Below are 11,751 nucleotides of genomic sequence, written 5' to 3'. Positions count from 1 at the left end.
GACCCTAGAACTCATATTTCAAGGTGGGCGGCGGCATTTACGTTGTAGATGTCCTGGCTGTAAGCTCGTCAAACCATCTAAGCAATAAAAAACAATCATAGAATCTTTCATTTCAGACATTTTTTGCCGTCGATCTACCGAGTAAAATCGGTGAAGACCTTTTTCTTTGTGGCTTCTATCCCAAAAATAAAAAAATTCTCGTATAATATTTACATCTGCGACACGGAAGATTTGACATTTTTTTTCAATAAAATCAATGATTGATTCCTTGGTTTAAGTGGTTTATATAAGTTCCATATTAATATATTTATCATTCCATTTTTTCTCCATGCTTTTCTTGTCTTTCTTCAATTTTTCTTTTCTTTGTGCAAAGATTATAACTCTTAAGCAACAGTATCTAAAGGCTGGTATAGGTAGGAATTTTTCTCGCAGCACCAATCTTTTACTCAATCCTAGTTGAAATCTAGAGAATCGATTCAGAATAAAATCGTTTTCCAAACTCGCCGGGTCTTCTCAACGGGCTACATTTCCGATCCGGTAATTGTAGATGCATCCGAAGAAGAACTGCGCTGCAACCCTCAGGTCTTCGCAGGTACTCTGTCAGCTGTAACTCACTACACATGAGTTAGAAGTTAACTTCTGTGTGTCTTGATTAACTTTGATCGAGATGCAAATTATATTATCTTAACCTAACCATGCATCAGCTCGCTGGGTTTCTCACCGGATCTTCTCAGCTGGTCGTGATTCCGATCCGGTAGTAGATTCATTCGCGAAGCAACTGCTCTTGAGTTGTTAGGTCTCCTTCGGAGGCGCTCGGACAGCCGTTAGCAAACCCACCCCTCCTGGCTGAGCCTTTGCTCGCCCACCTTTACTGGTGAAACTGGAAAGGCCTCAGGGCCACTAATAATCCTTCAATCATAAAAAAAACATTATCTAACTTAACACCAACCAAAAATTCAAAAACAAAACTTTATTATTTTGATTCGTTGACATAAGATGAAAGGAATAGATGAAAAGAATAAGATGAAATGTAATTTCTTGAAAAACGAAATTTGCTAACATGGATTCGGTTGCGTATATTTTATTACAGACCATTTGTTTTAAGCTCGCGACTATACCAAAATCAATAAACTGTTAGATCAATTTCGAAGTTATACTTCTTTAGACACGTTATGAAAAATTTATTAGAGTGAAATTTTACGATGCGCGCGCACCGTGACACAAAATTAACAGAATGAAGTTGCCTACTAAATCGCACATTACAATACGACCGACGTAACTTGGCAAGTCTGAATATAGCCGCAGGTGAACTTTCCGAATCGTACATACCTACCGAGAATTACCGAATTTGTACGATGTCAAGAAAAGGGATGTCCAATATGCGTTTGAGGATGTTGTTTAATCGATTTTTTTTCAAATTAATTAAAATTTAAATAAAAAATTTGAAATAAATTTAATAAAAATAAAGTATAACTTCTTATGCGCGTACATAAGTACAAGCAACCTTAATTTTTTTTTAACGGAATTGTGGATACAGTATTCTTTTCGAAATAGCAAGATCGATTCTCAATTTTCAACTACTATCCGAAATCGAATCCATTGGATCTCCTTTTCTTTTAAAAAATCGATTCTTCAATTATTCGATTTCCGATTGCATCAGAATCATTACCTCTCAAATATTAAGTGTATTATCTATGTCACTGCCCAAAAGTCAAAGAAAGAATTGACATTTGAACGGTGGGGGTTTGTTTAGAAATTTTACTACAAATTTACTGTTGAACAGTAAGTTTTAACAAAATGATTAAGAGACGTTTATATCTAAGCATTCAAAGTCAACAACTTTAATTTTGGTTCTTTAAACCAAGGAAATAAGGCAAACAATGAAAGGAATTTATTCGGAAAAAAATCATAATTAGCCATTCTTGAATATAATTATATAAAGTACCTAGTAAATCTAAGATACTAAAATGTATTTAACACACATTATTAACTTGTCGTCGTACAATAAACAAGGATTTTAGAAAAACAATGCAGCACCGCGGAAAGTATATGTAAAAAATGTCAAAAATCGCGAGGTAAGCAATTGCAAACGACCTTCAATTTGCGTATTTAATTACAAATTGTTTAGTATGGCAATGTTAAAGTTCCAAATTCAATTTTAACTGCTATAGCAATCGATCATCTCTATTATTGAAATTAAACTGCTTTTTGCGCATTTAGTAGCATTTAAGATTGAAAGCGGCGTATGCCACCGATCACTGAAGTGCCACTGATGTAATTAGGCGGCAATGATAATTATATTTATACATTTATTTATTTTACTGCATAGGCCTCCCCGGCCTAGATGAGATACTACCAATCAACAGCCAAAAGCCAAGGTAGCCAACATCAGGAAGTTATAATTCAAACACCACAGCAAGCTTTAAAGCATATAATACAAATTTATTGTTATTTTATGAATCATAAGTAAATTTCAACAAACATAAATATAAATTATAAATTAAATTATTAGAGCGCTGTGAAAAAAAATTTGAGTTAAAAACTAGTTAAAGGAAACTACTACTACTAACTTAAATGTCTGAGTTTTTGAGGTATTTTTATTTTTATATAGTTTTTAATTCAACACTTATAATTTTATTGTAACGTCTACATTTTCTCTTACAGATAAAAAAAAATCATCTGTTGTTTGATATAAAAATTAATAAAAATACTACAACATTTGTAAGTATTTTCCTTTTTCACTACTGAATTCACAAAAGCTAATCAACAACACTATTACAAAACTAACTGAATGACACCACAATTTGAATTTAGCGTTTGAAGTGAAACTTTTTTAGGGTTGTTGAGAGTATGGGATACTATTTAGGAGGAGCGAGAGTGAGAAAATAGACAGCATATTGTGAACCATTCAACTGTGGAGAGAGGGAAGGAACAAAGTGAACTAAGTTCTTTCTCTTATACACAGCATTCCTTATTACAATAGGAATTCATTTAAGGATGAAAAATGAAGAAAACCAAAATACTACACACCGCAAAAGAAGTTTCACGTCTTTCAAGTGCACCAAGTTGCATGCATGCATTTTTTTTTGTTGTGTTGACATAAAGATCATGAGTATCTCAGATTTCACTTTCATAAATCTCACTTTTTTATATAAAAATCCAAATTTTGCAGTTTTATTATTGCCCTTGTAGGCAGATGAGCATATGGCTCACCTAATAGTGAGCGGTTACCGTCGCCTATTGACGTCAGCAATGACAGGGGCAGAGTGTGTAACGCAAATGCACCATTTTTGTATGAGAACGCCTGCTCAACCACACAAACGGCTTTTATTTGCTGAACTTTTATTTTCATCACATTCATAATATAAGAGATTAATTTACATTCATTGTACAATATTATTATACGTCATGAATATGAATACCAATAATATGAGTCACCTACATTAAATATATTTATTTGTACATATGTGCTCATAGTAAAAATATATTTTATTTTATTAGTTTTAAAATGGCATAATGCTGCACTTTATTCTCTTTTTACCTTTTGTGCACAAGATACGGACAAGTGCGATGGATTTTTTTTTAAATTAAAACTAAAAAATAAAAAAAAGAACCACAAGCATGAGCTTAAAGCACATCCCAATTTTAACATATGATTAACTTAAACTATGGCCAAGTTTAATAAAGTTTCTTCTTCTTTTTGTCGAATACAATTAATTTTAATGATTATTTTTAGTGCCCATAGGTCATGATCCTATTGTTGTTAATTAATTAAATTGTGCCAAGGTGTCAGTGGAAAAAATATTTTTTTCATATACATTTTTACATTGTTTTGTTTTGTAGTGTGTAACCTCGTCAACAATTTTTAAACTGATCATAATTGCAAATGATTTTAAATTGTTCATTGAGTTTTAAATTATCGAGTGCATGGTAGGCACTATAAAATTAATTCTATAGTATTTATGTACAAAAATAATAAATAAATTTTGTTGAATTTTAATTCTTATAAAACCTAAAAATTAATTTTACTTCGAATAAAATTTTTACTGTGGGGAGATCTCACAACTTTGCAAAATATGTATAGTAATGTACTTAAAAATGTAATTAAAAATGAAATGAATGATATATCCGATACATTTAGAAATAACGCAAGGTAATGCTTCCAAAACAATGGCAAGCAGATCAGACACAAAAAAGAAAGTTTTATTCAATTAATATTTTGAATTATATTTCGTGCATTACAGTAATTCTAGTTTTTTAAATGCCGATGGGTAATGCTAAAGTGACAACTCCAGAGTTAGTGTCCGTATGTTTAGTATGGATCACTTAAATGCAAATGCACGTGCTTTATCTTTGTGGCTGTAGCGAGTTGCCATCACAGAAAACAAGATATGTGACAGATGCCTGAATCCCGCTAACGAAATTTTCAATATAAGTTTGAAAATGAAGTTTCGCACAACAATATTCGGACTGTCGGCTTACTAAGCAATATCACACACTCTGTGGAAGATCTTCTCTTTGTCATAACTCCCAAATCACTCTTAATCACAGATTATAATTGTAGCCTAATCATAAATTTTAAAACATTTCTTCCACGTTAGATTTGATAATCGTCTGCATTATGTACACTTGCAATAACATTTCAAAAAATCTATTATTGATCAGGACTCTTGGAAAAACATTACCTATTTTAAAGGCATTTAAGTCCAAAGTCGTGACAGACCACATATAGGTAATACTCCAATAAACAGGTCCTTTTTATAAACAGGTAGTACTGTAAAAAAAACCGAGACTTGTGTCTCAGGATGGTTGATGTCTATGGGCTACAATGACCTGTTAAAATTAGGTGAGCTGTGGGCTCGTCCCGGTCCCAGTCCTGGTCGAAACAAATCAGGCAAATGAAAAGTCTACTGAAGCCAACCATTTTCCGGTGAACCATTTAGTGCCCATTTTTGGACTCTGATGGGAGATAATGTAGTGGTTTTATTCTAGGCCCAAACCATACTGTAATTCAATTAGCGTTATGGAAACTTCTATTGTATACCTAAAATGGTTTCATTTTAGAAAATGACTTCAGAAGAACACTTTCCAGTCAAAATGAAAGACGCGATCAGCATAAATCTAGAAAATGAAGAATTACATTTAAAAACGAAACTGGAAGTCAATAATTATGCTACTAGTGAAGGTCAAACTTCAGTAGCATTTCAACAAAATAATGTTCAAGATATACGCACCCAATGTAATGAACAATCTGTCCAAAACAATCACCCTCAGGTAGACTGTAATGAGACAAACGATCATGGAAGAATTAATAATATTGCCGATAATCAGACTTCGATCGAAATTAAAGAGAGCTCAAATATAGAAGAAGAAAATATAGAAGATCAATCAATAAACCTTAGTAATTATGATAATCACGAGACAAAAACACAAATAACAGATGTACTAGGTGCGAACCAAGATGAAAATGCATCTCAAAACAAAGATTTAGGTAAAATCAATATAAAATCGTATATAGAATTAGAAGGAAACACGATTGGTTTACTAAAACAAGAAGAAATACCGGCGTGTGTGATTGAAGCGTGCGAGGAATTAAAAATGAACGAAATATCAACTGACGATACTGAGAGCAATGATGTAGATGACGAAATAGTCACTGACGGTCCAGAAACGGATCAAATCGTTAATCGAACGACAGAAGACGTTACACCAATAAACACCTACACGCGGCACGAAGAGCTAAACCAAAAACTCAGCATCAAAGTCGAAGGCGGTCAAAGTGAGATGAGCGTGAACGCTGGCACTAGAGCTGATGAAGCTGATCTGCGTGAAGCCAACGTCGACAATGTCAGTAATGCCGACGCCACAGACGCCGGAATAAATGTGAAGACAGAACATTTCACATACGGCGATTTCAATAAGGACTGCCCAAAGAGCCAACTAGTTATAAAACAAGAATATGACGATATATATTCCGAGGGTGTTTCTCAAAGCAGTGATTGCTCTATAAAGATTTTGTCGGTTGGTACTTTGAAAGATGAACTAAAGCGCCAAGAGTGCGGGATTCCAGATTACAGTGACGCAGTCAAACTGGAGGCTACCGGAGATGACTTCACTTCGTTCGATTATCCTAATTACGATGACAGCATGGACAGCAATGAGGCTGCAGCTTTTTGTAGAGTCGAAACTTGTCTCCAAGAAGACGGACAAAGGATCGAACGTAATCAGATTTATGATGTGAGTGATCCATTTTTACTCATTGCTTTTAATGTACCACATTTATCTTCTTAAATATGAATTTCTCGCCGGATCGTCTCAGTGGGTAGCGGTTCCGATCCCGTGGTAGATTCAGCGAAGCACTGCTCTTGTTAGGGTTAATGTTAGCAACTCATTTCCGATTGAAGCCCTTGAACTCACCATTCAACTTAACTTGAGAGAATTTGCTAACACTAGCCCTAGCAGTGCTTTGCAGAATCTACTACCGGATCGACATTGTAACCCATTGAAAAGATCTGGCGAGAAAGTTATTGGGTTGTGTTTAATGGTTAGTTCGCTCGTCGAACTCTTCGTCGTAATCGACGAGTTCGACGAGGACGGTGACCGGCGCTTGAGGATCCTAAAAGCACCGTGAGTTAATCGGGGGGATCCGACAAGACATCAAGTTTCGGGCGACGGCTTCTTTGCCTTGCCTAGTCGCCTGGGTTGGAAATGCGAGGTCTATACCGGCGGAATTACACCATATAACTACACCTTGAGCCGTTTTAGACTCTGCCGGTCACTCTCCACCAGGCGGATCGGGTTAATCCGCGTGGGTAAAACGATGAATAATAAAAGTGGTGATTTTCAATGAAAAGTATGGTACCCATATAGATAATTTAAAGAACAGATTTTTTCATCATCGATCATGTGGCGCGTTGTCACATGTGTTATATCGTTGTGTAAGGTTGCTGTTTCTCCTCTAGTGACGTCACAAGTTTTGGGGGTAAATTTTGAAAAATATCTGCCAGATCTATCTAGATCTGGCCCATTCTTTATCGAAGTAAATTATTCGGAATTTAAAAAAAGTATTCTCTCTTTTCAGGATAAACAAGACTTGTATAGAGTAATCAAGGAGGAGGAACACTTGACGGTGACCGACACACATATAATTTCCAACAAGCTCACCAACACGTCATTGTACGCAAACCCCTATGATGTGCTGATAAAAAGTAAAAAAGGATTAGTCATGGAAATACGACCTATGTCCGGGCGAAATTTCGGTATGAAATCCGGCAACCCAGAAGAGATATTGCCAACAATCGACAATTACGACGATTACGAAGCTTTCCAATTGAATTCGATCACCGGAGACGTTGCGTCTCTCGAGCAAGAAGCCTACGGTCTCCTGAAAGCTAAAACGAAGACGACACGCAGAAAAAAGCACGTTTGTCCGAAGTGCGGTAATGCATACGCATCAGAAACATGCCTGAAGAGGCACCTCAAAGTCCACGACACTATTGAGAAGCAAACGAAAACTTCGGTGAAGAGACAAAAGGCTAAAATCGATAATCAGAGTAAAAAAGTCGATTCACTGAAATCGAGCATCGGCAAGAAGAAGAAAAACGCTGTCATTGAAACTAAAGTGGAAAAAATCGACATAGAACCAATCGCGGAGAAGAAGACGGACAAAGAAGGCTACGTGTGCATCTGCGGCGACGTTTTCCGGCGCAGGATTCGTATGGAGACCTGCATGAGGTCGCACAACACGGACCCCGACGTGAGTCACGTCAAGTGCACGACTTGCTCGAAGAACTTCAACAGCAAAGAGGAGTTGGCCTTCCACAGGAAACGAGTCCACAGGAAGCGGTTTCCTTGCAAGTTCTGCCCCACGGACTACGACACCGGGAAAGACCTATTCGAACACCTGAAAATCCACCGGCAAGTTCAACTGACCGAGTTCAAGGTTATATCGGAGATGGTCAACGGTAAGGAGATATTAAAGTGTTTTATGTGCAATAACTCTTTTAAGGAGCTACCTCAGCTGAAGTGTCACGTGATGGAAGATCACGTAGAGCCCTACTCGTGTAGGTACTGCAGAGCGGCGATCCCTAATATTATCGACTTCGCGAAACACATTAAATCGTTTCATCCCGAAGTTGAAGGTCAGTCACTCCTGGACGTTCTCGAGGCCTTCTCCAAATTGGTGCAAGCTTGGAAATGTGAGGAATGCGGCATGCAGTTCCACGAAGCAGATAAACTGGCTCTGCATCAGGCGGAGACTCACAACCCAGACTTAAGAGAGCAACTTCAGATACAATGTGAAGATTGCCGGAGAGTGTTTGTCAGTCACAAGGGCCTACAGTCTCACAGGAGAGTGCATCACAGCGTCGAAGTCGAGTCCGCGCCGCCTGAGGAGGCCGGGGTCATGTGTGTGGAGTGCCGCAAGATGTGCAAGGACATGGAGGCGCTGACGTCCCACATGAGGCTGCATTCGCCCGAGAGGAAATTTCCCTGCAAGTTCTGTGATTTCCGCTTCGCCACCGCGGAAAAGAGGAGAGTCCACCAGGAGCTACACACTGGCGACATGAAGTACGTCTGCTTTATATGCGAGTACCAGTGCACGTCGGAGAACCGGTTGAAACTGCACAAACGATCAGCCAAACACCAGAGCATGAAGGAGTACCTGCTGTCTGGGGCCTCGCTGACCGAGGAGAAGCCCGCAGCGAGCGAAGAAAGGAAAAACAAGAAAGAGACAAGATTCAAAAAGAGGAAGAAAGAAAGAGATAGAAGCGCGGGCAGTGGGTCCTCCGGGAGCTCCGTGCTGTGCGATGTGTGTGGTGACAAGTTTCCCAGCAAGAGCCTGATGCTGGAACACAAACAGTCGCATCCCTTCATAGAGTTCCCCAACGAAGACAAACCCACTAGGATATTCTTCAAATATCATTAAACTTGAACGAATGCAACATTTGTATAGTAGAGTAAGATCCCAGGGCCACCAGATGTCTCGTATTTTCTGACGAACGAAATGTGGCCGATTGCGTAGTGAAGTTAGGTAATTACTTTGGGAGCTTTAAAGCGTCTGCAAAGCAATTCGGCCGACGGAAAGTGTCTGGGAGTATTGGCGACATATTTTTAAGGATATTGCCTAAAATATACGTAAAAATCAGCTTTCAGAATTTACGTGAAGTACGTAATGGTTTTATGTACCTTGAGTACCTGATACCTGAAAATTGGCCGTCTAAGCAAGCTAGCAGGTAGGCATGCGTTTTTAGTACATACTAACACTACGCAATCGGCCACATTTCGTTCGTCAGAAAATACTTGACGTCTGGTGGCCCTGGGATCTTGGACTATAGTGTGATATAATATTATTGTAAATATTAAAAAAATAACAACGTTAAAATCTTGCCTATACCTGAAAATGTACAAATTGTTTTAAGATTATTCCGGTAAAGAAATCCCTTTGTATATTGAATACGTTGAAGCGTTAATTCTAAATCACGGATGCCTGTCTGGTTTATTAATTAGAAATGTACTAACCGTGTACTTTGTTATAAATGTTATGTTGTAATTTACTATGTAAACATATTCTAAAGTGTTACTTAATATAATATTTATGACTCACAGATTATATTTTCATAGACAATACTCGTTGTGCTTTGGTAAAAACTGCCTTTTATACTAACCCCGGGCTCGGAATGTACGCTGTATAGACTTTGGTTTATAATATTAAAAAAAAAAAGAGTTGCTTTTAGATTTTAAAAAGTAGTTATAATTATTTTGAACGTTATAAAGCACTTAAAAAAGCAGCGACATAAGTGCTAATAATATTATTGGTATGATTTCGAAATGAGTGACATTTTTCAAATTTTTTTTAGCACTATTTTTTCCTGCGATATTTTATTTCCCTCAAATAAAAGTACTATATTGAATACAACTCTATGACGTGTGACGCCATTTGTAGATAGGTTACATTATATAAACATACACGTACGATATACGACATCTTGATTTGCGATAACGTGGCGATTGTTAAAACAAAAGTCATTAATATTTCACAGAGTAGTGTTTGGTGATCTTTTTAATTTCATTGAAATTCCTTTTAATTACTCTTTAGATTTTCATACTATTCCTGTTCGGAGATTCTCTGAGCCTCTCAGTTAAAACTGATTTTACTTAAAAACCATAGACTTTATTTTCATAAGTTCAAAATATTACAATCGTTTGCCTATAGTTTTGTCAATACGGAATTTAAAAAAAAACTGTTTTATTGTATTTCAATAAACGCGCTCAAAATTTTTGATTGACTCAAAAAGCATGAATCATTGTATAAGCCGCGCCAATAAAGAAACGAATCGAAAATGGCGTCTATGTATCTGCACTGACAGATGGTAGGGTCAACAAATAAAAAGATTATTGTTGTGGTTTATTATAAAAAAATGTAAAAAACAAATGAGAATCTACTTTATTTCACTTTATGCCCTGGCAGAGGGGAAGGTATCCCATCTGGGATGCAACTTGCGTAGACACTTGCTGCCAGTCATCTAAGTCGCACAACTCGAAAGTAAAAAAACTCGAACTCAACAACAAAGTCAGAACTGATATTTTTTTGCGTGCAGTACGCGCCGTGTGCGACTAAAGACAGCAATAGCTTAGAACGGGAGCGCATAATCGCCGCCGCCATTTTAGATTCGTTTCTTTATTGGCGCGGCTTATAATAACTTAATACATTACTCGTAAAGTTCTGCTTTTTTTTGAACTAATAATTATTTTTTTACAAATACTTTTTCGAATATACTTGTGTGCCATCTAACCAAGGTCTGTGGTCGATATGTCATATTAGAGCTAGGGTTATTTATTGTAATTTATCCTAACCCTATCGAATATGGCCGTTTATGATGAACTATGTTTATTGTCTATGCCACTAAACAAAGTAGGTTTGTCGCTTGCGTTTGTTTTTTAGTCTTTCAATTGGGACATTTTCCCCAAAGATGTTATTTAATCAAGCGTGTACAAAAATGAGTAAGATGAAACATTTGGTTGTGGCCCACCTAGATATATTAAAAAAGGATGGAAATAGTATTTTATGACGTCACTTGAGTCGCAGGCTCCACAGCGTGTTGCAGCTGCCACTATTTTTATTTATTATTAAAAGAAAAACCTTCGATTGATTTTCCGAAAAGTTTTTTTTAACTTCATTTAAATAAAATAATTATCTTACCCGTCAGGTGTTAAATAATCTACTCAATCGAACAGGTGATGTGATTAAAGTTTTTGATAAACGCAGTGGTTATTCCGGGGAATGTCTGTCGTTTTATCGGTCTCATTGTGATATCATTGCAATAATTCAGTACGTTATGTAAGTACTTAAGGAGCGGTCTCTTAATATTTAAGATTAAAATTTGTAAATAGAAACATTTTTAGTGTATGTTATGATTAACATAAATATTAAAAGGTGTTTTTCAATTCGTTGTATTTTCTTTGTTTATAAAAACTAAATGTCATTTATCATCTTTAGGTCAAAAATATTGGAATGCATACCGTACAGCTTAGAATATGGAGGGACTTTTTGGCGGGAACGCGAGGCGTGAAGTTGTGTGATTTGTTTTGTTTTGTCTATTTAGTGTTTCTGCAGGTTTACTACCAGACTACTCAGACTAACAAAATACCTAAGATTTTTTACATTATAACAGATTAATGAAAACAATATTTGGCCTAAAAATGTACCATACAGCAGTGATTGCGCGGGCCAACATTGGTCGATCACTCCCT

General features: G+C 36.7%; 1 long non-coding RNA gene across 3 annotated transcripts; it reads left to right on the top strand.

Annotated features, from left to right (window-relative positions):
* Nucleotides 1-1,679: 1,679 nt before the first annotated feature.
* Nucleotides 1,680-11,445, top strand: LOC101740312 (zinc finger protein 41). Of its 3 annotated transcripts, none has more exons than XR_005246173.2 (4): nt 1,680-2,075; nt 2,665-2,721; nt 5,065-6,237; nt 7,082-11,445. It is a non-coding gene; the product is annotated as a zinc finger protein 41 (long non-coding RNA). The 3 variants fall into 3 exon arrangements; XR_009976441.1 differs by having other exon boundaries at nt 1,686-2,591; XR_005246171.2 differs by having other exon boundaries at nt 1,686-2,075; nt 2,665-6,237.
* The last annotated feature ends 306 nt before the right edge of the window (nt 11,446-11,751 follow it).

Source organism: Bombyx mori, chromosome 24 (assembly GCF_030269925.1).
Source record: "Bombyx mori chromosome 24, ASM3026992v2".
Classification (NCBI taxonomy): domain Eukaryota; kingdom Metazoa; phylum Arthropoda; class Insecta; order Lepidoptera; family Bombycidae; genus Bombyx; species Bombyx mori.
The sequence above is the reverse complement of the archived record's forward strand: the minus strand, read 5'-3'. Positions and strand labels throughout refer to the sequence as shown.